The sequence below is a fragment of the Sceloporus occidentalis genome, unplaced genomic scaffold (assembly GCF_023333645.1).
Source record: "Sceloporus occidentalis isolate IW3139 unplaced genomic scaffold, rSceOcc1.0.p SCAF_213, whole genome shotgun sequence".
Lineage (NCBI taxonomy): Eukaryota > Metazoa > Chordata > Lepidosauria > Squamata > Phrynosomatidae > Sceloporus > Sceloporus occidentalis.
In genome coordinates this window covers 1107777-1130506 of record NW_028317193.1, presented here as the reverse complement: position 1 = coordinate 1130506, position 22730 = coordinate 1107777, and the positions used below count along the sequence as shown (strand labels likewise).

General features: G+C 41.0%; 1 pseudogene; it reads right to left on the bottom strand.

Moving 5' to 3' along the window:
- Positions 1–307: 307 nt before the first annotated feature.
- LOC149277503 (G protein-coupled receptor family C group 5 member B-like) lies at positions 308–10147 on the bottom strand (annotated as a pseudogene).
- Between the last annotated feature and the right edge of the window lie 12583 nt (positions 10148–22730).

Genomic DNA, 22730 nt, shown 5'->3' with positions numbered 1-22730 from the left:
TTATGTTGGCAAATGTCATTTTGTAATGCAGTGCACACCCTCTTCCATTAAAAGAGATAAAGCAGGGGGATGCTCCATAAAGCTAAAGTTTATAGAACCAAGTTTGTTGTAACAATGTCCATTTTTTGATGTTATCTTAAGAGTTCACAGCTGTCCACATTCAGATAAGCTCTATGAGACAGGATTACCCGACCTCTTGAATGTTCTGCGGCTGTGATCAGCTATCGTAACTGATTCCTCCCTCACAAAGACTGGACCACTGCGTAAAAAAACATGTTTCAGAGGCTCCCTGGAATCTCTATGATTTTCACCAAAGATGTCTTCCAGTGTAACTTGGTGGAGCAGTAGGGATCTGGAAACAAGGACAACAAATGGACATCTGAGAATCCCATGTTTTTTGGTAGTTTTGCAGACTGAACAAATTACACTTGCCATCAGGGCCACAAAATGCATCTCAGATACATCTCACAAAGCTCTCATACTACAAGGGATCCTAACCCCCAAAGCGAGCTAATATTTAAAGCACGTTCCGGGTAGGGCTAATAAGTGCATGGGTCAAGATTATCTCAGCATCATATGTGGGATCTCTCTGGGATTGACTCGGAGTCTGCGGGTGAAGCCCTGTAAAAGATGGCGTTCTAAGCAACTAGCTAATACAAAGAATGGGAAATATGGCCCCTTTTCTCTCCTCCATTTGTGCACTGACGGATTTACATGTCAGGCACCACTAAGCAAAATACCTAGGGGCATCACCAAGTTTCTTGGAGTAGGGCTCTGACAAGGTGGGGCAGGAGCGGATATGACTGTTAAACGTCTCCCCTAAAAATGTTGACCTGTAGGCATGAGCCTAGCCTGCTCTATATCAGGGACTAACTAGCTGCGTTTATAACTCTAATGCAAATATACATCCGTAATAGGTGCATGGGTTGATTGATGGTGATTTAAAATGAAATGTCCATGAGAGCATTGTGTTAATATTGTCACAATGAAAGATATCAATGGGAATATAAAATGTCAAAAATGACCACATACAGGAAGATCTCATTAAAGGCTTAAGAGGAAGACCAATTGTAATCTCTCACAAGAGAGGGAGAATAATGATTAATAAATCTTGTACAAATCACTTTGCCATAAGCCATATAATGAATCTTTTCCCAAAGGAAGCAAACCCGCAGTTCAGTGAAATATGGTTTATCTATTCTGTTAATGAACGGAGTGTAAATGGAAAAACTTAATATTTTGTTTTCCTGCCTCCCACTTAAAATGGGACTTTTTAAATGTAACAAAGTGAGTGAATTTCAAGTTCAAGAGTGAAAATTTACATTTTATTCAACTTGTTCCCCTCATGTATACATTTAGTTGTGATTGTGTTTGTATAAAATATAGAACGGTAGTGTTGCACACAGTAAATTTATAAATCTTATAATTTCACATAAACAACACGGAAACTTTAAGAAGAGTGTTCCATTTCTATGGCAACAACCTATCAGTGCCTGCTTTTTGCCATATGACAAGTAATGTATCATTTAGTATATATATATATATATATTCGTGATCCTGAGAATAGGACAGTATGGCTTCAGTGCAGGTTTGATGTGTAAGACACAGAGCGCTCGGTCATCTCTGTGCACGCCGGGTACTCCTTGCGTTGCATAAAGCTACAGTGCATGTACAGCTTGGTATTACAGAATTATTTGTTGCTATAAATGATTAGATTTAATAACTATAAAATATATGTTTTCTCAAAACAAAGACTTATTGAGATAAATCAACACGTCAGAAAAATACTTACTGTCCCACCGTTAAGTACCACGGCCATCTCAGTAGGCTGGAACACACCACTTCGTAACGGGGCACTTAGTCGATTTCCCATACTACCAGTGCGGAGCACACCGGGTCTCATGGCTGGGCAGAGAAAAAAACATAACATAGCATCATTTCCCTTTAACAGCAAATTAGGCATCTGAATGAGAAGTCTTGTTGTCATTCATGTATTTTTTTAACCAAAAACAATTTTTGGCATTGTCAGTCTGGGAAAAAAAAGCCATAGAGGCTTTGATGGTGGCCATGCTCAACACTCACGTCATTTCCTAGGCCCTCAAGAGGCAGCATGTGAGGACTGCAAGGGAGCAGTAGATCAGACGCAGGCAGTGTTGCAGACATCGTTTAAAGGTATTTTTTCCCCAGAAAGTACTCGGATATAATATGCACCCCCTTTTCAGCACCATTGCCCAACTGTGCACATTATACCTGAGAGTTTACGGCATACCACCAACATTTCAGGAATCCAAACTGGGACAGATCTCAATCACAGCTCCCCAACTCACGGGACACTTGGAAGGTATGCCTTTGGTTATTTAAAATGTTGACATGTATACATTGGTGTAAACAAATAAAAACCTGATAAATTTAACAAAGATAAATTCCTAAGCTTCCAAGTACTGCCATGAAAAAAATGGCAGCTACAATGTATGCAATTCTAGCACTGGGGTCACATTCAGATTGTTATCTCAGAGTGGGCTCCTGCCAGGGCCGGACTGGCCCACCGGGATACCGGGAAATTTCCCGGTGGGCCGGAAGGTCCGTGGGCTGGGCGGCCGGCAGACTTACCATGAAGACAGCCGCTGAGCGGCTGCAAATGGCAATGAACGCCTCCCTCGGTGCCAGGGGCGGGCTGGGCAGGGGGGCAATTGCTCCCCAGGCTTCCCGAAATCTAATCAAAGCGGCCGCTGGGTGCTGATGCGGCCGGCCGGCATCAGCACCCAGCAGCCGTGTGCGATGGCCGTCTAGTGATGGGAGCAGTGTGAGGGGTGAAAGCTCCGCCCCCTCGCACTGACCTTTCACCCCTCACGCTGCTCCCATCACTATGCGGCCATCAGATTGCTGGGAATGTAATCTGAACGGCCGGTGCGTGCTGATGCCGCCGGCCGGCTCTGCTTTAATACTTTTTTTTTACTTTATATGGCAAGCCGATCCAGCTTACCATATAAATAAAAAAAAAGTGTTAAAGTAGCTCCGGCCGGCGGCATCAGCACGCACCGGCCGTTTAGATTACATTCCCAGCAGTCTGATGGCTGCATAGTGATGGGAGCAGCGTGAGGTGGAAGCTCCGCCCCCTCGCACTCAGATCGCTGCAGCACCGGATGTCAGGTCAGTGACTTCCTGTCAGCGTAGAGGAGAACAGTGTGCAGCTACCAGGAAGTCAAGAGAAGTAGAAGGTGAGTAAAATAATGTATTTTTTGTACTGTATAATGTTTTTTGTATTTGTTAAAAACAAAAAAAATCGGCATGTGTGTGTATGTAAGTGTGTCCCCCTATATGCCACTCTGCCTCCAGAAATGCCTTATACCCCCCTATATGCCACTCTGTCCCATGATATGCCTTTTAACCCCCTATATGCCAGAGTGGCATATAGGGGTATAAGGCATTTTTGGATGCAGAGTGACATATAGGGGGTCAACGGCATATCTGGAGGCAGAGTGGCATAAAGGGAGTTAAAAGGGATGTCATGGGGCAGAGGGGCATATAGGAGGGTATAAAGCATATTGGGGAGGCAGAGTGGCATATAGGGGGCATAAGGCTTTTCTGTAGGCAGAGTGCCCCATGATATGCCTTTTAACCCCCTTTATGCCACTCTGCCTCCAGAAATGCCTTATACCCCCCTATATGCCACTCTGTCCCATGATATGCCTTTTAACCCCCTATATGGCAGAGTGGCATATAGGGGGTTAGAAGGCATATCATGGGACAGAGTGGCATATAGGGGTATAAGGCATTTCTGGATGCAGAGTGAGGGTATAAAGAGAGGGTATAAAGCATATCAGGGAGGCAGAGTGGCATATAGTGGGGCATAAGGCTTTTCTGGAGGCAGAGTGCCCCATGATATGCCTTTTAACCCCCTATATGGCAGAGTGGCATATAGGGGGTTAGAAGGCATATCATGGGACAGAGTGGCATATAGGGGGTATAAGGCATTTCTGGAGGCAGAGTGGCATATAGGGGGTTAGAAGGCATATCAGGGGGGCAGAGTGGCAAGCCTGGGGGCAGAGGTGCATAACTCGGGGTTAGGTTGTCAAATGAAAGGAAATAAAAACCAAATATGTCTCAATCATAGCTTTTATTAAATATGGAAAAAAATTGTCTACATGAATTAATAAAGAAATAAAAGTTTCTTACCAGAATATCGTGAAGAATAATGTGATCAGTGTTTTGTTCCACTAAATAAAATGGAACTCTTTCATCTAACAATGTTCGCAGTAGCAAATGTTTTGATCCTATTATGTGTAATGTATTTAATTTATTAGGGTGTTTTAACACTTTTGCTTTCTGGCATTTTAATACAAATAATGAGATAAAAAGAATTGCACATAGTGTGACGCGGGTATGTATAAGGGGTGCGTGTGGGTATAAGAGCTTGACCGTGACATAAACTTTATGGGGCTGGTCTCCAAATTTTTCCAGGGCTGCTTTTCAGTCCCAGTCCGGCCCTGGCTCCTGCTGTCTGCACCTATCACAGTGGGGCTTATAATTCTGCCCCACCTCAAACACGGCAAGAACTTCCATCTATTTAAAGGCTCATCTGTAATTGGTCCACAGATAATGCTATTGGGGGAGGCTCTTCACTAAGGGGACACAGCTCATACAGGTTATTTACTTCTGATGACTGGATGGATTTGTAACTAGGCACAGGCAGAGTGTGATATAAAAATATAGGCGCTGCTTTGCTTAGTTCTCTGGATATATAAAGGGAGTTGCCTATAGTTACTCCCTATACATTTGCACCTTTTGCCATGGGGCTGGGGTGCCTTTGTCATTATTCTGAAATGAGTCATGTCTTTTAGGTTAGCTATTAATTTGTTACCAGACTGATCATGGCTTGTGAGCAATGAAGCATGTCTAAAATCTGAAAACACTACCAGTACCAGCTTTCGCTAGCTGCTAGTCCTGACCTGTGCGTCACTACTGTAAGGAACTGCTAGGCAGGTCATGAGCCAGACTAATCATTCACAAAGCTTCACTTTCTCTCCCAGGTTCCATACCTTAAAACATCGTCCCACTGGCTCAACATAATAGACATCTTTATATTTTGCATTGGACTGCAACTCCAATCACGGCATTAAGATTCTGGCTCGAAATTATAGTACTTGCAGAAACACATTGGTTGCCTTGATGCACCTCAACCATGGTTTGCAACCTTTAACCACATCTCACCTATGTAACCAGCCCCAGGGCAAGTGCCAGAGGCAGGGATTCCAAAAAACGCTACTGTCCAGAGAAAAACTGGGACTGGTGGGAGGTCTGCATGTAATATTAAACCTTTAATTTCTTGAATTGGTAAACTGACATGAAAACTGACATTGCGTTATAAAAATTTAATTATCAACTAGGATAATTTGAGAGGGACTTTTGTTTTAGGGGTTGGTTAAAGGCCTTGATTTTTTTGTAAATGTGTAACCCTTTCATAGCTGTTTATATTATTAAGGCATTTAGAAAAAAAGTAAATGTAACAATAATTTACAAGCATTTTCTGATGAACAAACTCAATCTGCTTTGATTTAACACAAATTATTGTATTGTTTTTGTCCATATTGAATACATCATTCAAACATTCACAGTGTGGGTTGAAAAAAGTATGTGAACCCCTAGGCTAATCACTTCAACAAAAGCTAATTGGAGTCAGGAATTAGAAAACCTGGAGTCCAACCAATAAAACAGGATTGGACGTTTGTTTTAAAGATACTTTGACACTTTGCTATTCTCAAGAAGCATCTGCTGAAAAAGAAATCTCAAAAGACTTACAATCACGAATTATTGTATTAAACTGGAAAGGGTTACTAAAAAATCTTAAAGAGTTTACACACTTATCAGTCCACAGTTAGTAAAATTGTTTTTAAATAGAGGCAATTTAGTACCGTGGCTTTCCTCCCTAGAAGTGAGAGCCCAGCCAAGTTGATTCCAAGAGCACAACACAGAATGTTCAATGAGGTAAAAAAGAACCCTAGCGTAAAAGCTAAAGGCTTGATAGGATTATTGGAACTGGTTAACATCTCTGTTCATGAGTCTTCCATATGCAAACAGGCAGGAAGCCGCTGCTCTACAAAAAAACATTGCTTCGTGCATAAAGCTTGCCAAAGAGTACCTTGACACTCCACAACACTACCTGGAAAATGGTTTGTGTACTGATGAAACTAAGGTTGAATTGAAAAACACACAGCACTACGTACGGTGTAAAAAGGGCACAGCATACCGACATGAAAACATCATCCCAATTAGTAAAGTATGGCGAAGGGAGGCATCATGAAGTGGGTCTGCTTTGCTGGCTTGGGACCAGGACAGTACGCCATTACCAAGAGGATAATGAATTCCCAAGTTTACGAAGGTATCATACAGGATAATGTCAGGATGGCTGTCTGCCAGCTGAAGCTCATTAGTAGTTGGGTGATGCAGCAGGACGATGGCTCTAAACATCAAAATAAATCTACTACAGAATGGCTTACAAAAAAAAAAAATCTGCCTTTTTTCAGTGGCCCTGTCAGGGCCCAGACCTTAACCCATTAGAGTTGCTGTGGAATGAGCTCCAGAGAGCTGTTCAGACCAGACATTTTAGGAATATGGATGAGCTTAAGCAGTTCTGTAAGGAAGAATAGTCTAAAATTCCTCCTGAATGTTATGCAGGTCTGATCTGCAGCTCCCGGCAGAGGTTATTGTTGCCAAAGAAGGTTCAACCAGTTATTAAATCACTTACTTTTTCTACCAGCACTGTGAATCTTTAATGGTTGTGTTTGATAAAGACATGAAATATTATCATTGTTTGTGTATTATTAGCTTAAGCATATCATGTTAGACGTAGATCAGATAGCATTTTATGAACAGTTAATGCAGAAAACCAGGTAATTCAGTCCAAGGGGACTGTTCTTCCTGAAGGGGAACACTTTGGAGGTTGTATAATGGGCTTTAAATAAATGATACATTCAGCAATATTCCTGAATGGGACATTTTTTTTTACAAAGGACGTTCATATGCATTCATTGTTATAGCGGCTGCTAAAGGGCCCCTTTAATGCTCCTACAGGAAACAGTACAATTTCCACCTAAATCGACAGAGGTAATTTGAACTAGAACCCCCCAAAAAAGCATCCACAACTAAAGGGAGAACAAGGATGGCATGCCGTTTCTGCTGAATGTCCAAGAAAGATGCTGACAACATTAACCTTTTGTGTTGCCTTTGTCAGCTGGTTACAGAAAACAGGCTGTATCTCATTTTCTCAGAATTTCAAATTAAAAAACAACAAGTTATTTTTAACATTTTAGGAAAGTATCTAGACTAGAAGATTTAGATTTTTTCACCCACTGAAAACATTTTCTGAGTTTATAAATCTAGAAACTAGTTAAACTTTTCTACCCAAGCAGAGATGCAACCAGACCCCACTGACCATACCTGGGAACTTCTAGGCTCCGGCTACCTGGTGCCTACCTTTGCGGGACGCAGCCAGAACTGCCCAATGACAGCAGAAAACGGTACCACTGACGTCGATGGGCAGTCCTGCTGACATCAGGGGCAGTCATGCTGACATCAGTGGGATGGCCCACTGACATCAGGGGCGTTCCCGCTGATGTCAGGAGGCATTCCCGCTGACATTGCAGGAAGCACCCCCATTTAAAGAGGAAATGGGCGGGAAGCGGGGCCTGTCAAGCCCCCTCCTCCCGCGACCCGGCGAATTTGGGTGTTGACCCGGAGAACTGGTGCTTCTCCCGGAGCTCTCCAGGTAAAACCCGGAGTTCCCAGGTATGCCACTGATGAGGCGCAAAATGTATGTCTGGGGTCGTTGGTTCCCTTGTGCAGAGGAAATTTGCCTTGTATCATGGATCTGGACTCCTCTCTGCTGTGGAAACATCAGAAGCATATCCTAGCGGATTAAATATATGTGTGTATATATCTATATACACACACATACAGACATCAAGATCTGAAATAAGAACTCCTTTCCTTACCGCCATGTTCATCCATAGAAAAGGCCTTATTCTCCATATAGCTACGTGGAAGCTGGATATCCTCCTCAAAGGGAGTTTCTCGCATTCGTGGCTGTGATGTATCAAAATAGTTTGTTGTATTCTCTTGTGGGGCTGGTAGAATAGTGCAGTGGACCTCTATGATGGCGTGGAAGATAAGGAATACCCAGCCACTAGATACCAGTGCAATTGCCAATGTAGGATCGTTCCACTCATCTTTTTTACTTAGTTCACTGTTACCAAATAAGTACATAGTCATCCAAGCTACCCAAATTAAAACGGAAAGAAAAGTTGTAATAATAAGGCATATTCCATTTTTTTTCCACTTCTGAAACTTCCCACACAGAGTAAAAAATGATAGGACCAATGTAGCCACCATTAGAACCATGATGTAAATCAAAACCATGACAAAATCCATGGGCTCATAATTACAGGCCATCTTCTTCTCTCTGACAACAGTCAGGATAATCCATTCTACTGCGATGATGACTTGCACCAGCATGAGGCATATAACCATTCCGAACAGGTGCCAGCCAGATGGACTCTTGCCATGTTGGACAAGCTTACGGATCCTCCAGGCTTGTGCAAGTAAGCATGAAAAACAAAGAGAAAATAGCACACCCCACAAAAATCTCCTGGTGGAACAGATAGCTTCATCTTCTTGTATAATAAATGCAAAGGCCAATCCAAACAATCCAAGAGTCCCTAGAAGAAATAGGAAATGTATTCCTAGTGGGCTTTTCTTTTCTTGTTCTGTGATGAACGGGAGTCTCACTAGCAAAATTAACATCAGCAGTAAGGTGGTTAGCACTCCAGCTCCAGCAACAGCCTCCACCACTATTCCCCAAATGGCATCCAGGTCACAAAGGTACACGTAGCGTGGGAATATACCAAGCCCACAGCCTCTAGAAGTGGTTGACTTCTCTGAAGAACCATATCCAACCAGAAAGAAGAGAAGTAAGAACACAGCAGGTTGAACTTTCATTTTTCTAGAGGGATCAAGAACAAGAAAAAACGGTATCAGACATATGATCAACAAGACATTGAAATTATATGTAAATTGCATTTGGGGTGTCTGGTTTTAGATGTATCTAATTAATACAAGTTTTTAAAATATGGTATGTCAATTAAACTGTACCAGGTAGACACTCTACTTACAGGAATGTGGAGGTTAAAACATGAATGTCAGATCAGCAATATTGCAATACTCATTGTATACATGCATGTATATCAGTGATACAGTGATCACTATAAAAGGACAGTAAAACGCAGATGTGCATTGTTCTTTTTCTTTCTGAAATATATATTTATTGTGTATATATGAGCCATGCATAGGCACATCATTTGTGGATAACGTTTAAAAGCTTACAAAATATATATTTTATTTATTTAGGTACAAGTTGAATTTTTAATACACACAACGCCGATGGGGAGCAGACATTTCAGCTTTATTGCTAAAAGGATCTACTGTTGTGTAGATTGACTCTCAAAACCAGATGAAGGCCAGCATCGGCCAGTAAACGGGTAATTAAATCGACTGCACACTAGAATGAGGACCTTGACACATCATCACCCTGAGACAGCTGTCCCTTTACTATTACTCCACTCTGGATGTAGTCAGGAATCAGGAATCAACAAATACCAGAAGCCAGCCGCCCACCCATGGGTTTTAGATTTTCAGATCTGTCTCCTACCTTTCTGTGGCATATATTGATCTTTATGAGGGATGGAACCTCTTTTTTGGCTTCTAAAAAAAAAAGCTCTGTTTGTTTGGGTCCTAACATCTTTACAAATCTATCGAGTCCTGTTCTAGGTTAATTATTGCTTGGGGCATAATTTGTTTGACAGCCTGCTCTGAATGGTTTGGCAAATACTTGTTAGAACACCACAGACCTACTTTAATAAATAAAACCATGTCTTTACATATGTCTTGCTAGTTTTTATGCGTTAACTGCCTCCATTTCAGTCTGAATTTCCAGACACTTTTACAGATATCTGGCCCTCTGCCCCACAGCAGGTATTATGAGCCAGTTGGGGAGATTTTTACACTGTAGCTCCCACATGTCCTCCTTGTTACGCTCTATAGCTGAACATAGCAAGGTTACCCTTGGGGTAAGGAATGTGGCTGTCCTGCCCATCGCCGATTTACATTGAGTCCCACACCAGGCTCCACCCCTACCCAACTCCAGCCACACCCTCAACAAAGCTCATGTGGACACCTTAAATGTGGGAGGTATGCAACAAGAAGAATGGTTGCAGTGTGATATACTCCCTGGAGTACCCAATTGCACTGGCCTACAATGTGTCTTTGGCAGCTTTAACAAACAAGTATTTATGGACAAGTATCCCTCAATTGTCTTTTGGAGCTATTGTGCTTTTATCAGGATTTTTACACCGCTGCTGGGGGGGGGGGAATGCTGCTGTCGTGTGTGACTAATGTCAAAATCAACACCGCGTAATATAAAATTAAGTTCATTGACCTCGTCCCAACCACGGAATGATGGAAGTAACTCTGCTTCCTGGAAAACTGCAGATGCTTTAAGCTAATTACAAGAGATTGCTATACCAAAAATATAAACTTAGAAAAAAGATTTAATACACATAAAGTACCAACACACTGTAAATTGAGGGACTTTTCCCAATTTTGCAGTTTGCATCACATTTCGTTAGGAAAGTTGAATTGTGCATGCCCCAAATGGGTTAAAGGGCACAGCTAAACAAAATGGCTTTATACGAAAGGTTAATGAAGCCCTTCAACCATGGGTCTCCAGACCAGTTTCTTCTTTTTCTGGACGAGGAACGTATGCGGTCTCACCAACTCCTCCATGTTCCTTCTAATCCCTGCTCCCGCCAGTTTCCTCTCACTAAGGGCTGTCTGGGCCCATCACTGACCATACATAAAGCCGCTCCCCAGAAAAGGGAGAGCTCCACAGAGCCTGCCATGGGAAGTTCCCACATATGTAATGTGATCTTACGACCTGATGATCAGCTTTATGCTTTTTATGCAACTGAGTAATGAATCTAGAGCAATACAGTCAACCCCACCAAACATCTTCTAGAAAAGAGTGACATCAGGCTAGTACAGAGGGTTTGGGGTCCAAGAGAGGTACCCTTTCGAAAGAGAGACGATTCTGAGGTATGTTGAGTAGTTGAGTGCAAGTGTCCATAACTGTGTATAAATATTAGCAAGCCCTGCTTCAACAAAGGTAGCACAAAGCAAGTGCCTTGTAGGAGTTTCCATAGCCCCACTACAGATAAGGCTTCGGTACTTTTTCTGTACTCTGGGGAAAGAACTGCAATCTTTTCCGGTTTTACAATTATCTTATTCAACACACAAACTCTCCTTGTGACTCAACTATTTTGTGGTTGCCATGGAAATCAATAACAAAATGGAAACAGTCAGATCTTGCTGATTTCAAGGTTGGCTTCCTTTTCATAAGATGAATATTTCCTTTCTACAAGTGTAAGAAGCCTTTGCTTTGAATGGGAAAACTAGTAAAATACATCTCATCAGATGAAGTTCAGCCACAACACCATAAGACCATTTACCAGGGAATGAGCTTCTCAGCTCTGTTCTGTAACATATGTGAGACTCTATAGGGACATATTGTAATCAATTATAATATATCATTATATCTAGTGTATGTATCTTGTCAATTCCAACTAGTACAGGAAACTTTTCTGGTATGGAAATATTTGATGGCACGTAGGAACCATTTGGTCCTTCTAGTCTGCCCATTTTTCCTCATGTAGAAACTCAAATCAGTCCTTGGTCTTGTCTTAGATTCATGATAGATTTATGCCTATCCCATGCATGTCTAAATTCCCTCACTGTAGTAGTCTCTACCGCTTCCACTGGAAGTCTCTTCCATTTATTTAACACCTTATTGGTAAAGTAAAACTTTCTCGTATTACATCTAAACCTCTGACCCTCCAGTTTTAGACTAACTGTTCTAACATTTTTCATCTGGAATAAACTTCCTTCCTGTACTCTGTTAAATCCCTTTAAGTATTTAAATGTTTCCATCACATTCCATTTCCTAATTACTTTTAACCATTTACTATTTTAGTAGTCCTCCTCTGAACGCCCTCCAATATGCCCATAGCTTTCTGGACATGGGGTCTCTAGAACTGTCATCAAGACTGGAGGAGTCAGGGCTGAGATGTTACAATATCCTCCTCACATACTTTATTTAGGGTCCTTTGTAGTGGGACAGTCACAACTACTTCTTACTCAATCTCTATAATACGTCACCAAATTATTTGCTTATTCTTAAACCGTCAGAGAAGTCCTTTTACATTCTTATGATTAATGTGAAGTCTCACAAGTACCAGAAAACATACATATTTCTTTAGAGGATAGGGCCACCTCATGTCGATCTCTTATGAATCAGGAGGTAGGATGGTCTAGGCATCCACTGTTGTATCAGTTTCTTTAAAAACCATTACTAAGGCATGGACACCAATATGCTTCAGATAGGTGTTCTTTCATTGTGCTCACATCACAGACATCTGTTTCTCCAATGAGGAATGCAAGAATATCTGCTTAGTATGCAAAGGAAGGGATGATTTTCTCTCGCTTCGCATAATAACAGTTGACAGAAATAACAGAAATTCTGACCGTGTTCGCAGACGAGGATAGTTAAGCAGAATGATCGTTCATAAGTTAATAACATGGGGATCTGACGCCACGATTTACTACTTCTATGTAGGCATGGAGCACATCAGTAGCAGACACGTTGTAAATAACTTGTGTGGATTATATATATTATATGTAAGGGAATGAGATCACTTATAATTACCATTACAGATGAATGTAACTAATTGGTGAAGTCACATAATGATCTGTCATTAGTGCCATCGGTTCACTCAGAACCCAAAAGTCCTATGCATGTGTTACCATTTAAGTCTACAACCAGGGTATAGATCAGACCTGGGCAAAGCACGGCCCGCGGGCCACATCCGGCCCGCTGAATAGCTCGGACCGGCCCGCAAAGAGTGTCCTGGTGACTCACCAATGAGTCCGGTGTCCCCCCCCCGCCCCGGTCACTTACCTTAAACTCCTGTGTTGGAAGCGTTTGTCTCGGGTGCCGGCGCTTTACGCTGGGCGCCGGCATATGACGTCAGACGCCGGCGATCAGCAGTGAAGCGCCGGCACCCGAGACAAACGCCTCACGCTTCCAACACAGGAGTTTAAGGTAAGTGACCGGGGCGGGGGGGGGGGAGATCCTGAGAAGGGGGGGTTAGGGAGTTAGAGGGGAGATACTGAGAAGGGGGGGTTAGGGAGTTAGAGGGGAGATACTGAGAAGGGGGGTTAGGGAGGGAGGTCTTACTGTGTGTGTGTGTCTTACTGTGTTTGTGTGTGTGTGTCTTACTGTGTGTGTGTGTATCTTACTGTGTCTGTGTGTGTCTTACTGTGTCTGTGTGTGTCTTACTGTGTCTGTGTGTGTCTCACTGTGTCTGTGTGTGTCTTACTGTGTCTGTGTGTGTCTTACTGTGTCTGTGTGTGTCTCACTGTGTCTGTGTGTGTCTTACTGTGTCTGTGTGTGTCTTACTGTGTCTGTGTGTGTCTCACTGTGTCTGTGTGTGTCTTACTGTGTCTGTGTGTGTCTTACTGTGTCTGTGTGTGTCTCACTGTGTCTGTGTGTGTCTCACTGTGTCTGTGTGTGTCTCACTGTGTCTGTGTGTGTCTTACTGTGTCTGTGTGTGTCTCACTGTGTCTGTGTGTGTCTTACTGTGTCTGTGTGTGTCTCACTGTGTCTGTGTGTGTCTTACTGTGTCTGTGTGTGTCTCACTGTGTCTGTGTGTGTCTTACTGTGTCTGTGTGTGTCTTACTGCGTGTGTCTTACTGTGTTCATAGCTTATTCAGTTATTGTAATAAATATTTTAGCCCATTTTTTAGCTCAAAATATTTTTTCCTTTTTTTTCTCCTCTAAAATCTAGGTGCGTCTTATCAGCAGGTGCGTCTTATAGAGCGAAAAATACGGTATGCACTCCGAAGCCTTGTTCATTTTGTTCACTTCTGTGCTGTGCTAATAGTTATTCAGGCCTTACTTATTCAAGCACCTCTACCAATGACGTAGGCTTGAATAACTTTATTAAACAGCACATAAGTTAACAAAATGGACAAGGCTTCGGAGTTTGTAGTTTGTAGAGGTCTGGCCCTCTAAAACCATTCCAATTTCTCATGTGGCCCCATGGGAAAATTAATTGCCCACCCCTGGTATAGATGGTACTAACATATCAACAGATTACACTTTTGTTGTAGGCATGGCTTAACCTTGTGCTTATATATATATATATATATATATTTTTTTTTAATTTTTTTTTAAGGAGAGAACCCCATGGTATCGCCTTATGAGACAGCATTTACAAACAGTACATTTTAAAATAATTATACTCCTGTTTGGAACTTCCAGTGCTGGATGACCTAAATATTTTCCCCTCCTGCTCCATATGAGATCAAGATGGGTGGTGTGATGGGCCAAGTAGTAGGCATGCGGAAGACATTATTTTAAACCAATTAATAAATTAAAACTAAACATGCTTTATAAAAAAAAGTTATAAAGAAACAGAATTATGTTTAATTATGTTACACAATATGCATGTTAATTTACACCATCAAGTGGCATTTAAAGTCAAGAAAGACTTTAGGATGTAAGCACTTGCTAGCCACCTACAATAATCATTACAATTGTTTACTATGGAACAGAAATATATTTCGCAAATACCTGGGTTTGAATGCCAGGGTAAGTATGTCCACACTAAGTACAGCGCTACAGAATCTGCCGGCACTATATAAATAAATGTAATGTAAGTGGCCACTTTATATAAGACACTACCATGTCATCTCCCAACAAAGCATGTCTAGGATAAAAGGTGCAAAAAAAGATAAAAATCAGATCCAGAGCGCTTGGGTGTCCCTGTATCATGTATAGTTAAACCAGTGAGAGCTCTTCAGCATCCAACAAACGATACATTATACAGGACCAGCTCAGACACTCTTGTTGGAGAAAATGTTGGCCCTTCATAATGAATTGTGAAATGAAAGAACTGAAGCTGTTCCTTTAGTAAATAACCCCCCTTTGTGTACCATCAGGGACAGCAACGTGTTGAGCTCTGTTCTGATACTGAAAGAATTAAGACTAATAGAACTGTAACCCATTGTACAGCGCTACAGAATATGAAGGCGCTATATAAGACTATAAATAAGTGCACATCTCCTGTTGTAACATGTCTCTATGGTGTGTTCTAGGAAAGGCTTGCTATGGTCAGCGTGAACCAGTCGGTCAATCACTGCTGCAGCCGAGTTATCTATTCAGTGCAGTCAGCTGTATATTGACCAACGTGAAATACATCTTCTAGACATCTCCATTTATTATACCACGGGGTCTTTAGTCTTCACAGACAATGCCTGGGGGATCCCGTGATCACACTGAACAAAGGGGGGTCTTTACTGGATGAATTACTTTATTAACACCCTCCGTGGCCCTAATCTGTAAAAAAAAATACAAAATTCCAAAATTAAAAGGCACTGCCTACCAAATAGTGAAAGGGTTAAATAAGTAAATACATAAGAAACAGTGTAGTCCTTATAAGTGAATCTTATTAACAAAACACAAACATGTTTATGGGCTGGTGAAATCAGTGTATATTTTACTGTTATATGTATTTTTACTAATTAGATTGCAAGCTCAGTGGGGAAGGTGTTATTGTAAAACGCTTTCTCGTGGCAGGTAGTGGCACTGATTTAATATCATGAAGGGTCTGCTGACTGTACTGTTTATTCCACTGTTCATTTCCAAATGTATACATGGCTCTTATGTAACCTACAGATAAGCCACAGATATACTCAGATCACAGGGAACAGGCTATTTAATCCCCCATTATATTCAGAACATTGCCTGGGTGTTATGGGAGTTATTGTCCTTGGTAGCTCTGGTATTAGAATGTATAACTCCTTAATCACTAAGATCTAGCATTGCCACGCTTGGGCTACCCTGCAAAACAAACATTCATTAGAATGCAATACAGCACCGCATATAGATTTTAACCCTTTCCATGAAAGATGGATCTACTGGCTATTAAAGAATTGTTTTCTATTTGACATGTTCGGCTGGTAGAAGTCAATATGACCATAGCAGCAACATATATGTTCTCTTACCCAGCATAAAGCCAACTACATGCATACAGAGTCTCAACTTAATACATATGATAATCCTAGTCCTATGTATTCAATATCTAAGTATACATATTAAATGTACATGCATATACACATCATGTGAGTTATACATGTATGTATCTGTCTGCAATATGCATGTTCTATCTAATAAGATCTCAACCTTGGATGTTTTAAGGATCTGCTTCTCATTTACAAGGCTGCTTGGAGATCTGCTAGTATCATACAGTATGTGAATGCTGATGGCTTGCTGGCAGACAACTGGTTAAGCTACATGCTTGCATGTATGTTCCATGGAAGCTGCATTACATGTTGAATGTTTTTTTTTCTGTAGTGAGCAGATCTCCCATGATCTATGGACAGACAGCCAGACAGGATATATGCTGGGTGTCTGAAGTCATAACTTACAATTAGGATGTGTGATTGCAGGCTGTGCAGGGGAGCTGATGGTCACAGGAGCAGTGAGCAGTCACATCTCTGCATGATCTGCCCGGGACCCCAGTGCACAGATGTCACAGGCAATCCAGTGGGGGTAATCCTTGTGAGTGACTCTGCCGTGGATCTGCTGTCCTGCGTGTTCTCCTATAGCCTTGTTAGTGAGAGATTCCAATATTGGGAGCTGTGCGAATCCTCTTACTGCTGACACCTCTACAGTTTACTGCAGTACCACTGCTGCCGCAAGCCCCTCCCACCCAGGCTCGAAACACGCCCCTTCGCATGACGTCCGTGCCCCCCCTGTCTCCTGCCCAACCATGTGAAACATGCACTGGGTTCTCTTTGTTGTTGGGGTTGCGAAGGGTAGACGGAAAAATACTACCCTTTCTAAGAATAGGGTGCAGGGGCTGGCTAAGCCTGATGGGAGTTGTATTACAATGTGTGGCTGCATAGCCTGTGTTTTGTATATCTGTAGATTTTGTCCTAAAGATCAGTTTATAAACCCAATAGTGTCTGTCTTTATTCACTAAATGGAGAGTTTGCAGGAGAGATGCAGTTTAAACTCTTTGACTTCACCATACATTGTGAAGGTCCAGTCCTAGCGATCTTCTGCTACAGGATGAGCTTGGCTGGCCCTGTATAATGTATTGATTGTATTGATTTATACATTTTGCAGGGTCAGCGTAACCCATCTTGCTAGAGAAACATGCCAGTGGTGGTCCATAATGAAGCGAGGGACCAGAAACTGCAACTCTGCTGCCAACTCTTCAGTTAGTGAATAGAGCCCATTGTGTCCGATACAAAAGTTATGAAGCTATATTATGTTAGATCTGAACTGTTAAAGTAGTGAAAATGAATAAAGTACATTGTAACGATTCGTATTATTGTTATGAAAACATGTTGCAAACTTAAGCTTCTCTATTGGGATTTTATTTTCATATTTACAAAAGCCAGGTCACCCAAAGCGATATCGTACTCGTTACCTGCACTGTATATTAGAAATAAGGACTTTCTGCTCCTTATGAGGGTTATTGGTAATCGGAAATGTATTAACTAAAAGTCAAGCATTTCTAAACTTTGTTTCACCCCCCCTGCTTGCAGTGGCGTATTTACCTCCAGCGCTGCCCGCCATAGTGCCAGTGGGAGCAGCAACGTATTCTGGCCTAGGACGGCAACTCCAGGGGGGCTGCAAAGCTGGGGGGCCAGATAGCTGCCAGGCCCCCACCCGATGTGCTGGGTTTGTTCTCCCTAACTGGCATGTGATGTCTAATCCTAGTGCAGCAAATGCAACAGCCTAGGCAGGGGTGGATAGGGGCACTGCCCTGGGTCAGGACTCTGGTAGCACCCGGGGTAAATACAGTGCTAAGTGTGCCATCCTAGGCTTAGTTCTCCTAGGCCACATTACGTCGCTAAATTCATTTACTGCATTTGTGAAACTGTACATTTCTGGTCTATACTTTGTAAAACTACTAATTTTTAAATGTTGAGGAGAAATGGCTAAAAAACAATACTTTTCCCTAGGAGCTGACCTGGAGGGTCTAATAACCCAAAAACGGGGGACAGCATTTTCTTTCCATGATGAATTATTAAGCATCTATTAAAATTGGGACAGACAATGTTACATAACCGCCCTTCCCCTTTAGACTGACATTCTAGGATACTGCGAAGAAATAAGGCTACTATAGCAGTGTAATTAAAATAATACAAAACTATTAAAGCTAGCTTTAACGAGCTACATTCAGTCCCAGGATTTCTGACTTGCTTTGATTAAAATCCTATCATTCAATTTCATGTTGAATATAACCGTCTCTAAATTAAAATAAGAACGGAATGGCTTCACGGATATGATGTACACGCTCTGTCTCTTAAAACATCAATATATAATGACTGCTTTAATAGCTGGCTAGAAAGACATTTAATCAGACTACCTGAATAAGACTTCTCTAAATTAATATTTAATTTGCCAATGTTTAGAAATGTACATTAACAAAGCTTTGATCTATAGGGGCCGTTAGTTAAATATTAAAATCATTTATTGACTTTCTGATAAAACATAATATCTATAAGAAAAAATACTTTTTTTGCCTGGGAACTGCAGAAAATGATATTAATTCCCAGTGGTATCAGGCCAGCTGGTGCGTTAATATATTCTTGTAGCATCCAGTGTACCAGAGCCTGTTTTATAAACCATTCAGCGTACGGTACACGGTACACAGTACGTGTTTTGTGGCATATACAGTATAATGCACAGGTCTAAGTTTTACAGATAGTATTTATATATTTAGTGTATACCTCCCTAGTGTCCATGCTCCTATCCCAGGTTGTCTCCCCAATATCTCCCTTCTCCCCAAGGTCTCTCCTTCCGCCCTTGACAAGGCCACTTTTCTAGGAACTCAAAATATTTTCTGGTTGCAAATGCATCAACAAATTAAAAATCACAATACTTTGCATGGTTGTGGTTATGAATTAAATTGTGTACATACACTATCCCTCTTTTTACTGATTTATATGTTACAGAAATAGCTCGGCAGATCACAAAGCCACATAAAAAGCCCTGCCTTCTATCTACCCCTCTAACTACACACTTTAAACAAAGTACACCCGGCAATGACATCATTGCCCAGCACACCTCCTGTTAAGGACATGGGGTGACTTGGAACAGCATGTTATGGAGGCTGCGCCGATTCAGAACAGTTCTCCATTTGGTATGGAGATCTCCTTTGTAACCAGCAGGCTGGGTGGAGAAGCACACCCTGGGCCTGCGATCCTAGGACAAGATGGTCTAGGCCACAATTCCCAGCTGTTTTGCCCATTTCAAAAATTTGGAGGTATAGTATACTATGGAGCATTACAGAATGTCCTGTGTAATAAGACGACTTTTAAGAACATATTAGTTTTACAAATGAAAAAAGGAGACCATAGTATGTTCACCTTGAATATAAGTTATGTCACACTATTCATTGTAATACGACTACTCTAGAGCGGTCATTTAAAGGTGAATAGGGCAGTTTAAATGTTCTGCCAGTATCCCTTTAAAGCGGGTGTTTGTAGGCTACAGAGCAGCTAGGTAGATATTTTTGGGATGTCTCACCTCAGCAGCTGCGGGTAGTAATTCAGAAGTAATCCCTTGTCTCTGGTTCAGAGTGCCCTGAGAGCTGGGTATTGGCCAAGGGAAGCCTGGTGTCTCATTCACACACCTAAATATAGCAATCTGGGATTAGTCTGTTGCTTTTTACAACTCATTGCTACTCTTGCTGTTAGTAAACTATACATAGGATCACACTTTGAGGATGTAATGTAATATATACTGTACAAAGAGGCTATGAAGGTCTGGTTTCAGTGAAAGAGCAGGAGGTGACTTACTATGAGTAAAGTTTGAGTTACAATAATGAAGATAAGTAAAGTTAAGGTTTAAAACGGTGTAAGATAGTATGTATTACTAAGATATATTTAATGTTTTATAAAAAAAAAATATTGGCCATGGTGGTGGGGGTTCCTATTTAAACACACAAGCGTAGAAATATAAAAATGACCTTTTCTGACTCTCAGAGTTCATTTCTTTCCTACCTAATATTGTAACTCTCAACAAGTTATGGCCAAAGAGGAAATTTGTGGTTTATTTAATTTATTTAACTAAATTTATATATATATATATATATATATATATATTTCATTTATAAACACATTTTCTGCTGTCGATATACATATAATTGTGACCTCCAGAACACTGTGAACACTTATACCCACTAAACATTAGGACGCCAACGGGAAAAGAGGGACAGAATGTTGCTTTGAAGGGCCCTTTTTTTAGAGGGAATATTTGCAGGGCTACAGGAGTACCGCCGGTTCAATATCTCGACCATTTCTGTGAGGCTCTTAAGAACATTTTTGGGTAATATAACAAAGTAACTTTCAGTTTGACTGTGCTTCTGTTACACTAAAAATCCAAACAGTCTGAATAAATATCAGTAAGCACAACCAAAAATTGTTTAGTGCACATGGTTTGCTTAAATGTTGAATTCTTAAAAAAAGGGCTAAAACTTAAAAAAAATTTCATTAATTACGTGTACTGGATTGCCCCCTGGTGGAAATTTGGAGACAACTCAAGACAGACTTTTTCTAATGGCATTCTGCTTTTTTTGCAAAGAAAATCACATCGAAGGCCAGAGGTTGTCTATACTTGGGTTAATATTTTATAGCCTTGACCTAGGTATTAGTATTGGAAGAAAGCATATGTTTAACTCTTCATTCACTCGAGATATGTGGTTGGCACATATCAGGTGGTGGCACTCTAAGGTCCCCCGCACATTTCTGCATCCTTCTCCTTAGCTACTGTTAAGTCATTTTGCTAATTTAAGCTCTAGATATTCAAAATCAGATGTTAAATCCAGCCAAGCCACTGCTGGTGCCTTCATATTTAATGTTTTACTTTGATCTCAGATAAGAATAGTCAAATGCAAAGCGAAAGAATGAATGTGTCCTAAGACAATGACAGTTCAGGATTATACATTAGGCACACTAGGCATGTGCCTAAGCTCTCCAGAGGTTTAATGGACAATCCCTCACCTGATCATCACTGATTCAGCATGGTAACATAACATATCACGTAACCCTGCACTGTTGCGTTTAAGGTGTAATGGAGCAAGGTGCATGACAAGTAAGCCAATTTTATTCGTGGGTAAAGAGCCCCCTAAATCTATATACCTAGATGCCCCAGAAGGTCTGAATATAGCCATGGGTCATCATAACATGTGGGCCCAGGACTCCTGATGGCATGCAGCTCAGTTCTAGGCCTTCATAGAACACGTGTCCTGATATTTATGCATACAGATGCCATCATGTGGCAAAACGCATGCACTGACGAAACTAGGCCTTCCACAGTATTGGCAAGCAACATCAGCCATACTATAATGCCAAAATACGTATGGTTTGCTTTGTCTCTGTCTTTTTACTTCGAAATTGTGCTATGCCACCAGAAAGACAGATTTCAAAGAAGTGCTGTTGGTATCTCTTGATGTATAGCAAGCAGGGAAGTTCTGTGGACTCATTTGTAGTTGGGCATACTCCAATAGTTTCTCAGAGGAAGAAAATATAAGAGGTATAAAGCACTTTAAAGCGGATGTTTTATATATATATATATATATATATATTTATATATATCCTTGACCATACAATACACTCCTTTGTACGGCAATGTAGATTAGGATGGACAAAGGCTGGTTATAGTTTATTCTATTCCAGTAAATGTTTTTATAGCAACGCAATAAAAGAGCCTGTTCTTTTTTGTAGTGCTGTCCGTTCCTCTATAGACTTTCATTAGTTTTTTTGTCCAGCTGGGTGATTAAAGCCTCAGCCTTCAATTATTTACCATAGGCAATATAATAAGTGTCAGTGTCTATAAGATTGGGCTAAGGTAACAAAGCTGGGGCTGATGCTTGGTGCAACTCCTGTCCCTTTTGCTTCTTACACAGGAGATCATCACTAGTTGTGTTACTTTTTTTTTAAACCCATACAACATAGTTTTTTTTTTTACCCACAGACACTCATTTAATGTTAAAGACAATAACTTAATATCCCTCCTCCAGGACTCAAATCAATGTAGAGAAGGATGAATCTCTATAGATACATTGTGGAAGGTGGACCACATGACTCTTATTTTATAGTTGGGGAAACCCCAAGAAATGTTTTTTTCTCCAGTCACTTCAGAAGAATTCAAGGATAGCATCTTAAATAATATCCTCATGGTAAAATCATCTTTATTAATAAAAAAGAATAAAAAATAATTTAAAAACTTTTTAGTGTTTGCTGATGGGCAGTTGTTGGCAGTCTTTGCCCAATGGCCACATATGTTGTTAGCACTCTTAAGCATTAAATTAGGCCTACAGGGAGAGCCCAGTATCCAAGTGTTAGCTTCTTTCATGGGCTGAGTGTGGTTCTAATGCTACCTTCCAGGATCAAGGGACATCCCAGGTACACATATCATTTCCATGCAAGTCATCTAAAATACTATAGAAACATTCACAGACAAAACTGTTATTCTGCTAAATTTATTAATCACTTCATTGTTCATACAAAGGAATCAAACTTAATATACACTGTATTAGGTA